The sequence below is a fragment of the Rhinolophus hipposideros genome (genome assembly GCF_964194185.1).
Source record: "Rhinolophus hipposideros genome assembly, chromosome: 4".
NCBI classification, from domain to species: domain Eukaryota; kingdom Metazoa; phylum Chordata; class Mammalia; order Chiroptera; family Rhinolophidae; genus Rhinolophus; species Rhinolophus hipposideros.
In genome coordinates this window covers 85,458,585-85,470,888 of record NC_138050.1, presented here as the reverse complement: position 1 = coordinate 85,470,888, position 12,304 = coordinate 85,458,585, and the positions used below count along the sequence as shown (strand labels likewise).

At 34.6% G+C, this 12,304-nt stretch overlaps 1 protein-coding gene across 1 annotated transcript in view; it reads right to left on the bottom strand.

Moving 5' to 3' along the window:
* KLHL1 (kelch like family member 1) overlaps positions 1 to 12,304 on the bottom strand; it is a 301,195-nt gene that overhangs the window by 118,354 nt on the left and 170,537 nt on the right. The window lies entirely within an intron of this gene.

Genomic DNA, 12,304 nt, shown 5'->3' with positions numbered 1-12,304 from the left:
CCTTCAGAAACTAGAAGCTGTTAAGATGAAAGCATTGTAATTGTAATTGAAGTGTAAATGTAACCGAGACAGCACAGATCTTATAATAACTGGAGGGATTATAATGTTGAGCTTTGTTATGCAGGCAGAATGTACTAAGTGATTAAATGTTCACGTTTCAAGTGGACTGTTATGTAAGATTTGGTGAATACAAAAAGAGTAACATTTCAAATTTTTTAAAGCTTGACAACATATACATGAATCAGAAAGTGGCGGGGCGGGGGGGGGGGAGACTTGAAGAGAGCAGTAACGTAAGATGCATCCATGTTTATTCAGAAGAGAAAAACAGGACCGATTGGTCATAGAAGTCACAATATTCTATATGCTCCGCCCTTTTATTGTCTGTTATACCTCCCTGCTCTTCACTACAGTTTCTCTGGCTTACTTCAGATTCCCATTAATTTTCTCACAGATTGTTGCCATAATCTTCTAATTATTCTGCTTGACTCTATTCTTAACTTTTCTGTTGTATCCTCTATAGCAACACTGAAATAATATTTCTAAAAGATAAATGTGCTCATGGCATGCCTCTCAAGTTTTTGTTTGGTTTGTTTCCATTTTGTCTCCCTTTTCTTTGGTTCAAATCTCTTGTTTAAGCATGCTAGTTCTTCATGATCTGACGGCTTCCTGACTCTAAAACTTCATTCCCTACCTTATTTGTATTCCAGTGGCAAAAATGACCTACTCCTTTTTCAATTTGCCATACTTTTTGACATGTCCTTCCTCACTCATTCTATTGCTTAAAAATGACTTTTATTCAAAAGAGAATGTCAACTTTTACTTTCATTTAGGTCATCTGTGATATTCATTTACGTTTAATTGATATCACAGAATAGCTCATTTCCTGGGAATCATTTTTTCTTCAGTGTTTGCTCTGTGAGTAATAACAGTGCTGTGTAAATTATACATGCCCAATATCTATTTATTGAATGAACCAATTGAATGTCCTGAGATTTAGTGCCTCCCAGTTTCTCTAAAGAGCTACAGAAAGAAAAAGATGTATTTAAACAATCTTTGAAAGATGTTTTGTCCATCTATTTCTTCAGCTATTTACAAATCTATGCTTCTATTACACTACACACAAAATTGCATAGTTAGACCATCAGTAAATAGTGAGGGATACCATAAAAAAAAACAGGTCTGTGAAACTCTCAGTGGGTTTATCGTAAATATGTTGTTCAAGGCATATTTCATCATATTTTACAGTATCTTTTTTTTTATGGTGACCCCTGGGAGAAATATCTTTCAGGTTTTAGTAGCAGGAATAATTGCACTTCTCCTGTGTAAATGGTTCAGTTTTATTGTGGGCACTGTAAATTATGAAATTGATCGAATTTATCTTTTTATTTGGCCTCTAGAAAACTTAACGTCAAAGTGAAATCTATCTAATAGGAAAGCTATATAATAAGAGCCTTTCATAGTTTGATTGCTTTTTCAGACAGCTTTAATAATAGTTTCAGTTAATATCACTATAGCAGCATTTCTTTGTTGTTTGTTTTATTTATTCACCTAATTTAGAGTATATTTCATAATTGTGTATCTTCATAAGTCATACTACATCTTTTGGGAAGAAGCAATGTTTGTAAATACTGCTATAAATAAATTAGGAGCTGGTATCAAATATTACTGGATCTCACATTGGCCCATATATTATGTTTATTTTGTTTTTTTCTTCATATATTTTGGAGTTCTGAAATTTTCTTTGTTCTTTTCTCCATCAACTCTCCTTTAGGATAGCATACCTAATATTTTCCTATGTTTTCTTGCAACCTATCTTCTGGAAATTGTGTTATTTTTGTTATGTTTTAATCACTAAAGAAGAAACATCAGTGCACACTAGTTCCTTTACACTGCTGGTGCAAATTAGTTAATTCCATATTATCTGTGAAGTTCAAGTAATGAGAGACATCAAAATTCTTTTGCTTGTTGATCAGGCAAAATACCTTTATTTTAAGTTTATTCAATCATTTTCCATAGATTGATTGAATACCTAACATACGGTCCTGGATAATTATAGTGAGGAGAAAAAATGGATTTTTTGTGGTAAGCATCAAAAAGCTTACCACACACGAGACATCTATAAAATGTGCGGTGCCTACAAAATGACTATCATCAACTCTGTAAAAGCAGTTATTGCTAATGGACCTAGAATCTGAGGTAGGAGTGTAAATTAGAAATTGGGAAATAGAAAGATACAGTACTCTGAATAGGGGAAACCATATAAATAAAGACATAATAACGTGTAATATAGTTATAAAGTGCTGTATTTGGCAAGTCAACTTGATTGAGAATAAGCACAAAAAAATTGTGGGAAATAACATTGAAAGTGTAATTTAGATACTAGAGTGGAATAAATTTACTCTTAAATTTTAACAGTCCTTCCATTAAATGGGAATATATGTATACATACACCTTTTACATATAGACTAAAATATTTATTATAAAGAAATATTTTAACACCAAATTTAAGTTGCCACTACATAAGACACAATAATCTTTCTTAATTTCATAAATAGAGACTAAATTATACTATCTACTTTTACTACTTCATATTTTAAGTAATTTTTAACTATAAAAACATAGTTTTGTTTTATTCTAAATTGACAGATTTTTTTATCATTTTTGTTTAACTGTTTTCTGAATTTGACATAAACATATTTTCTGATATCCATTTCTTCTGTCCCTTAATCCTATTATTGTTTTTCCTTTATTTTATTATTGGTAACATATCAAAATACAGTAATTCTTTTGAAATTTCATTAGAAATTAATTTTATACATAATTTTAAATGTTAGCTAACAATTAACAGTAACATCAGTTAAGTAGAATATAAGTGTATCCCCTCAATTTTCACATTTTAGTTATTGGTTTAGTTAGTTTGAAATATGAATATTAACCTGTAGTAAAATATTTTATCAGTGTTTAAATAACTGTAATATAAAATTTAGTGTTGTTTCCTGAGTTGGCAGCTACTACCAAAGCCATGCTTTATATACTATTATGGTTGGCTCAAGAAAACCTCTCTGCTCTGAAAGTCTACTGAGTTCACACCTATGTCTCATCATCTTGCACTTTGTGACCAGTGGTCAGTGAAAGGAAACTCCCAATCACAGTTATAAGTGTTATGATGGGAAGGCTAATCTTTTGCCAGACCACCACAGAATCTCTGGCGTGATTCCAAGTCTACAGAGGTTATGGAACTTATTTAATTGTCCATTTAAAAAGTCATTAGTTATGAAGATGTATTCTTAGGAAGCTCATACTGTCAAATAAATGGACAACTGAAAGGTGAACCTGGAAATGAGGTACATCCTGTGGTTGAGGCTTATCATACAAGTGTGAAAAATGTACAGTTTTCATCTAAAGTCGTAGAATTATAAAATTATAATTCCCTGAGCATCCTGTGCAAGTGAAGTTCTGAGAGTTTATGATCTATGCGTGATTCTACTAGCATCAGGCTCAAGACTGCAACATGCATCTCTTAACTTCTGAAGCAGTGTATTTTTTGTCACATCATGTACTGGATTGAATAGTGGATCCCAACACTTCACGTCCACTCAGAACCACAGAATGTGATCTTATTTGGAAAAGGGTCATTGCAGATGTAATTAGTTAAGATAAGGTCATACTAGATTTGATTGAGCTCTAATCCAATGACTGGTGTGCTTATTAGAGAGAAACTTGATGAGACACAGACATGCAACGAGAACTCCACGAAAACAGAGATGACACAAAAGGAAGAAGATCACACAGAGTAGAAAGGCAAAGAGAAAAGTCATGCTTCCACAAGCTAAAGAATGCAGAAGATTTCCAGGAACCCACAGAAGGTGGAAAAGGCAAAGAAATATTCTTCCCTAGAACCTTCAATTGGAGCCTGGCCCCGCTCATATCTTGAGTAGACATGTAGCCTCTAGAATTGCATGAGAATAAATTTCTGTTGTTGTAAGCTACCCCGTTTTTGGTACGTTGTTATGGCAACCCTAGGGAGATAATACATATAATAAGGGAAATTTGAAAAATAGTTATGTTAAAAACTATCACATAAACCTAAGAAAGTATGGTCATTATCCCCAATATTTTAAATGATTATTGATTTTATAGAATGATGCCTTTATTAAATATTAGGTTTCCCATGACCCAAAGGAGTGTCAGAGACAGGAAAAAGGGATCTATTCTCAGGATTGTCTTCTCTTTAATATATATATATTTCTTCTAGAATTTAAACTTTCTAAAAATGCAGAGTGGGTAGAGGCACTTCTCACAGTTATCAAAAGCTGCTTGTAACAATTACCTTCAAGTTGTTACACTAACATATTGCTGTCAAGACTCTAACCTTTTCAGGTTAAAACCAATTTTCCTAAGCTTCTGATTATTTGCCTTGCCTGAATTTTTAATTCCTGTGTCAAAATTGCTGCCTGGACTCTTGAACACTACCTAAGAGTTCAAAGGGAAAAGAGACTCATAAGAGATAGTCACACCTTGTTATTTTAAAAATGAGAATGCTGAGGCTTCTAGGGGCTCAAACAGTCATTCTGCTGGTCAGGATAAGGCTGGGGTTGAGAATACAGTTTCTTGGCCTATTACATTCCCTGGGCCACCAATCCTTTGGTTATTATCCCCTTCTGGTTCTCCTCTGCTCATCTGATTTGGACTTACTGTCCTACTTTGATCTATGCAACACGTATACACCCTGATTCTTGAATGCTCACCTCTATCTTGTTTCCATCTCTTAATCTATCTGGGTTCCATAATGTGGCTTGGTGATTATGGAGAGTCATCATATTACAATTGGCTTGGAGAGTTGGCCAGGATTTAGATCTCAACCCTGCTACCTACTATCTGTGTGATTAGGAAGTCAGGTTCCTTATCGGTAAATGGAAATAAAAATAATATCCATCTTAAAGCACTGTTGTGAGGATTAAGTGCAAAAATTAATTAAATTAACTGTTTTTAGAGAAGTATGTGACACATACCATGTGTTAGATAAATGTTGGCCATTATTATTCTGCATCTGAGCCTACTCTTCCCTTCAGCCTCCTTTGCTAGCTCTATTTTCTACATTCACATTTATCTTCTCTATTTTTTTTTTACTGATTATTTAGTCAACAAAATTTTATTAAGTTTTTTTTTTTTTTCTTTCTCCCCCCTCCCTTTGTTTTTCTATGCCTAGTATGCTCTTAATACTAGAAATACAGAAATACATATAGGAAAGTTTCTGGCTGCTAAAAGACTCACTTTCTAATGAGGAGGACAATATGATGTTATAAGAAAAATATATGAATTTTCCGACAGGAGAGAAAACAATAGAGGATTTGATGGAGTCCGAGGTATGAGGATACAAGTGGGTTAAGGAAGCCAAGGAAGATTTTGAGTTAGGAGATAGACACCTTTTCTCTCCAAAATAACACTTCCCAAGATGAAGAATTTGTAGACTTCTAAAATTTGTAGACGTCTAAAGAAATGTTGATGTCATCTGATCCAATTCTCATATCATTAGCTAGCAGGGTATAAGATGGGAATTTCTGCAATCTCACATAACCTTAAATTGGAAATGATCTTTGAGGACACTTAATTTAATGTGCACCTCACCTCATGTGCTCTTTTTGTGCAATTCTCACCAGGTCATTATTGTCTGTGATGGAAAACCTATTACCTTATTTAAAAAAAGCCCATATCATTGTTGAGCAGCTCTGTCAGAAAACCATCCATTTTGATGTAAAATGTGGCTTCTAGAAAATTCCTTACATGAATTCTAGGACAAATCTATTTTTATCCTATTCATCAGCTTTCAAATATTGAAATATTTCAAATATTCTCCCTCATATCATGTTTTTAAAGGCTAAAGAATTATCATTCTTTAATCTCTCTAAAGGACCTTAAATTCAAAACCAGAAAGGTGTGCTAGAGTAGAAGGTACAATATTTGCTGAATTTCTCCCTGAAATACCTGATTTTTTTTACCTTGTTCCTTCACAAATAAAGCAAAATGAACATTTTCATAGACTCTATATTGCTTATTTACGTAGAATTTTGTATCTTTCCCAAAGATATTTTCCAAATAAAGGCAGAAAAAAATAAGGCAATGACTGTATAAAAACATAATTTCCATCATATATATGTAGGTAGATGCATGTATCTGTATATGTAATTAATGGTATTCAAATAAAAAACAGGAAACGAAGTGTTCAAAAAGTTATCAATGTATAGGCATACAATGAATCTTTTTCTTGTCAATTTTGTCATCAAGTGCTTAGAAAATGACAAGAGAATAGAATTTCTTTAAGTATTTGAATTATATATCAGGCTCTCTCTTAATAATAGTAGTATACAATAGCAGTATACGTATATATTTTTTCAGTATATATATATATACATATACATAAACATATACATACATGTATACATATACACATATACAGCATATATACATATACAGCAGTATACATATACATATATAAATATTTTTTTTTCCTAAGTTTTCTTCAGCTACATAAAAAATACTTAGGTGCCAATCTGCCAGGCTAAAGTGAATAGCCGCCAGTTTTATTTATTAACTCTTTGCCATCTACTGTGTGTGGCTACTTGATTGGTAGTAACTGTCTTTTTTTCAAAATATTAGAGTATAAATCTTAAAAAAAGAAGCATTTTATAACAATTTCAAAATTTAGTATCAGAAATAATTTCTGATGGTCATTTTTCAAGATTATTCTATGGGATGAAAAACATTTATTTATTTTTTTCATTTTAAGTTCCTTAAAAGTATACGAGTCTAGGACTTGAAGTACTTTCTGACAATATGTTACTAAGGAGATAAAAGGACATAGAAATTATAGTGAAAATGAGGTTTTAGTAAAAAGGATTGGAGAAACCAGACCAATTCTAATACTTTCTAGTCATGATTTCCCAGGCAAAGTCACTTAATGATTCTAAGGTATCATCTCCTCACCTTAAAAAATAACACCTACCCTATAAACCTTTTTCTGATTTGCTTTCAAGTACAATTGAGACTAGAATAAAATAATTCCTAAACTTTACAATGTTATGCAAAATATATGCAATTATTTCCAGGGGAGTCTTTAACCCTTGTAATAATTTGGTTTGCTTCTGATGCTGGAAATATATTGTTCAAAGTTTTAATATGCATTACACATTATCTAGTAATGCAGGAGAAGCGAGCATGTAGAAACCATTTCTAAACTTCTCTACAAAAAAAAAAAAAAAAAAAGTGCCCAGTCAGCTACATAGCTCTACTTCCACTTTTTGGTTTAACAGAAAAGAAACTAACCATTCTCAAAGACATTTATTGTGTTGTACACTGTGTAACACTATATATCCATAAGTTATTCATCAGAGTAGTAGCATTGACTTTTATAATTATTAATATGAAGCACATTTACTATTTGGTAGAGCCTAATGCTTCCTTGTTCCCCTCCTATATTGCTCTGTATCAATATTTGCCAAGTTTCTTTTAGGTATCTTACAGAAAGCAGTTAGTTGGAAAAATTAGGAGAAAGGTGAAAATCTACGCACAGTCTTTATGAAAGCCTGTGCCAGCCCAGGGGAGAAATGGTATCATTTGCCAATTAAACTATGAGACCACAGCACACTTGTATATACAAAGCTGTTTCTTTTCGTTGCAGCAAAGTGTCCAGGACACCGGATCACATAAACTTTTCCTTAAAGGATTTACAATGCTTAACAAAATTATAAAAATAATGATCCTGTATAACTTAGCTTAAAAAAGAAAATTTTAAAGCGAGATAATATTTCTGCCTCGCCTGCTAGGCAGAAATCATGCAGAAATGTACTGTGAAAATCTACTTCGATTCTCATGTAATGAAGGAATGTACATTTTATCAGGGACTGAAAATTCTGTACTTAAAGGAAAATGGAAAGAAAATATATACCATATCCTAACAAATAGCTTTTTTTTTTTTCAGGACAAAAGAGGATTGTTTTGTCAACCTGTATTTAAATAGTCTTTTGTTCTTGTGCTTGTAAGCATAAATGATTCATCAGGAAAATCTGTTATATGCATAAACTAAAATAGACAGACAGTTGGGGTCAAAATTATGTGTAGGGGGCAAAAAAAAAAGTCAGTATGGAAATTACTTACATAACCATATCAATTATTTTGCAGTAAAAAAACAGCATTAGCATTCTTCAACAGAAAGTACATTGCAATTTTGCAATCTTAAGGGTCTCTACAGAAGCATGTAAACTTTTAATTATAATTTTGCGTCCATTTATTGCTTAATAAAAGGATTTAGACTACTTCCCTTCTGGGGTGAACTCATTTACTAGTTGCTTATAACCAATGTTAAAAAATTACAGCATGGTCTATTCTCTTATATTTATTTTGCGTTAAACTTTTTAAACACCTGACAATTATAATCATTGTCAAGGAAATATAGTAAAAATCAGAAGGAAGATAATAATTCTTCCCAAGAAAATTGTAAAATTGAAATTAATAAAAGAGCATACTTTATGTAGAATAATAGGCATAAGAAGGATAATCCCTTTAATAATTATACAAATATATAATAAATTTCCCTTTAGTTTGTCAAATAACAATTTAGTGCATGTTGTTAATTTTTCTCTCAGCAAATAAGAGAACGATTAGCTACATTATAACATAAATGGTTACATACAATGTATTAAATATGAAAGCTGGTGCCAAATATAACTCCCGGGAATAGCATTGTATTTTATAAATAAGATGCAGTAAAAAGAAACAAGGACAACTGTGAAAAAATGAAAGTGCATACTTCACAATATACATTGCCATCTCAGAGAATTTCCATATGGAAATGGCTGTTCATTATTTCTAAAAATACTCTAAATATACATTTTTCCATTTAATAAAGCTATTAAATAACATTTTCTTCTGATTGTTTAATGTAAAAAAATGCCATTTTTAAATATTTGTAGCTAATGCTGCTGTAACAAATCACAAAACATTCTGTGGCTTAAAAAACACCCATTTATTCTCTCACAGCTCTGTAGGTCAGAATCCCAGGCAAAGTGTGGTTCTGCTCCAGGTCTCGTAAGGCCAAAATTAAAATAGTGAGAAGCCTCCTTTATTTTTGGACTCTTTGAGAGTGAGTCTGTTTTCAAGCATATTCAAGTTGTTAGGGCAATTCAGTTCTCCGTGGTTGTGGGACTGAGGTCCCCATTTTCTCGCTGGCTCTTGGCTGACAATTATTCTCAGCTTCCTGTATGGCTCAGCTTGTCCACTTCCTCCATCTTACAGCAAAGGTAGTTTGAATCCTCATGCTTCAAATCTCTCCTACCTCCCCTTCTGCCTCCTCTCTCCTCTATTATTCTGCCACATCTTTCTGACTGACTCTTCTGGCTTCCTCTTCCGCATTTAGGTGCTCATGTCATCACACTTGAATAATTCTAGATAATCACTCTGTCTTAAAATTGATTAATTAGTCACCTCAATTCCATCTGCATAGTCCCTTCACAGCGATACCTAGATTAGTGTTTGATTGAATAAACAAGGAATTTTGTCAGAGAGGAATATTTAGAATTCTGCCTACCACAATATGCCTGACTTTGAGTTTATAAATTTCTCATGCTTATAATTCAAAAACTTAGTGGGTAAAGCATAAGCAACACTGTCTGTCATTCAAATAAAATTGATTGTAGATCCAAATATACTAGGCACTCACTGAGGTAAACACACTAAACACATTAAATACATTAAATACTTTAAACATTTAATAAATACACTAAACACACTAAAAACGTACTGAGGTAAGGCATCCCCTACGCTAAAGGAACACAAACTATTTTTTAGACTTCTTATAAACTGAAGATATGAGAAGGCAAATTTGGTTATTTGATTAATAGAATACTAATGTTATCTAGTGGAATTTAAATGCCTCAAAAGTAATACTACATTGATATTGTATACATGATACATTGAATTAATTTACTTAGAATCAAACAATAAAACATTAATTTAAGAATTGTTTACAGAAAGCTTTCTGTTTTCAGGGGGAACATACGGCCTCCTCTTTAGTTAGCCCCCTAACTCTCTGACCAAGTTCACCTGTGGGTCAAATTAGAAATCCAACAAAAGGGCTCTAAAAACAGCTAGGGAAACATATCCAGAATACTGATCATCATCCTCTGGTGATTTGACCCTAACACACAGAGTTGCATCAAATGATGCTCTAAGTTCGTTCCAAGCAGGTTTCTGTGATGCAACAAGTAATTGAGCTTTGTGATTTCTTTTGGAAAAGTGTGTAGAGCCTCTTTAAGATCTCTTCATCCAATAGCCTGAAGAGACCTTTGAGGTTAGATTAGTTTTCCATCAAAACAAAGGTGGTCATCTCATTAAACTTAGTGAGAGACAGTGGTGACCTAGGGGTCCATGCCACAACATAACCTCTGCCTCCAAAGTGTCTTGCTTTCGTTTAAGGAGGAAGGGAAAGACAGGCTATGAGAGAGCATTCACACCTGAGACCCTCTTCTTCCTCAGTTGATGACTATTTGGGCTTCAACAGGTTTGGTTCAATGTGATGAGTTTACTGTCACTAAAAGACATGTCTGAACCCTGGAAGAGGCTATAGCAGCTCTGCAAGCCACCACGATTTTTCCTCTGGGTTTACAGGGATGGTGTGGGAACAACACATGATAAGATTATTAACCAGACTTAACTTAGTTGTCTAGGATTGTCCATGGCACTCCTGCTGGTTACAGAGTTCAGTTAAAGCCCCTCATGAGATCAAGTCCACTAAATTGCAACATAATTGGAGTCATAACTGACACATTTCTCCGCCTGGAAAAACTAGTCATGGACAAATAAGCAAAGACTGACCAGCAGATAGAGAAGCGTAAAGGTGGCAACTAGGCACTCTCTCCTGGGAGATCCAGGCAAGGACCTTGCCTAAGAGACTTCTGAGTCTGATTATTCAGTAACAGGGTCTCAAAGGAGGAGATTGATGTGTTCCCACCAAAGAACTCCTGGACAGGTGGCCAAGTAGGATCTGCTCCGTGAGAGCCCCTATGCATGACACAATACTATCCTCTTGCCTTTTCCCAGTGAGTCTATAAATGAATTAGAGAGCCCTGCCAACTTTTACAAGGACCTCTGGACTGGCTTTCAAAAATAAACAAGACTAGGGTTTAGGCTGAGGTCCCTCTCTCCACAGAGGGGAGCAGAAGCCTTATATAAAGATCCAAGTTGTAGGAGCTGCCGAAATAGCTGTTGGGAGGGCGTTAGACTAAAGATCCAGGTTGAATGGGGAGATGGGGGTGAATGCACTGCTTGGGCTTTTTTTGGATACCAGTGTACAGGTGACATTGATATTTGCAATACATGGCACCAGGATGGGGGAAACATACACATACACACAAGTGGGACTGCCTAATCATGGGAAATATGATGCACTTGACATGCTGAGTGGTGGTGAAGTGTTTTAAGGGAAAATGAAAGGACAGGATTAAGTGGCTGGTGGGAGGGGACAAAATAACCCCAGCCTGGACTACATATCTCAGGTGAGCAGTCTGGAGCAACACAGCAATTCCATGAAACAGTACTTCTCATTTACCTTGCATATTTAACCAGGCACTCTGCCCCCTTCTTTTAATTGTACACCTACTTTTAGTTATTGACACCTTAGTTTTTATGGAGGATTCTGCAAGCATCTTCTATCCCCTTTATTCCCTTCCCAAAGATTCAAATAGATGGAGGATCAGGATAGCTGTTAAACTGCAAAAGATGGAAGACAATAACCTCCTCCATTTACCCTTCAGGTGCAGAGAGCATGACTTTTTGCCTATAAGGACCTTGAAAAGAATTACCAAGTGTCTAGTTCAAATATTTCCTTAAGGCCGTCCTGCGACTTAGTTCCAGGTAACCCCATGGAATGGATTTAAACTAGACTTGTTCCTGGACCGCAAGAGGATCTTAGCCAGACAATCTGGGTTGACTAGCTTTGAGTTTGAATCAAGGGTGCTATCCTTGCCCATGTTACAGGAAAGACTGTCCAGGTTGCAGTGAATGTGGAGGATGTCTCTCCAGACCGGAACTAATAGTTTGTGAGCCCGTGCAGGCCTGAGAGCCTAGATACAAAAATAGAAGTGGGAGTGGGAAGATTCTAAATCTTCCTCCGTCTCCAACAGGGTACCCCCTTGGACTCTAACCTCACTGAACTCATAGAAACACCTGTTCCACTCAGTTGTCACTGCCCTGAGATGGACTAGCTATTGAATATATCACACACACCCTTGATCCTACAAACAAACATCTA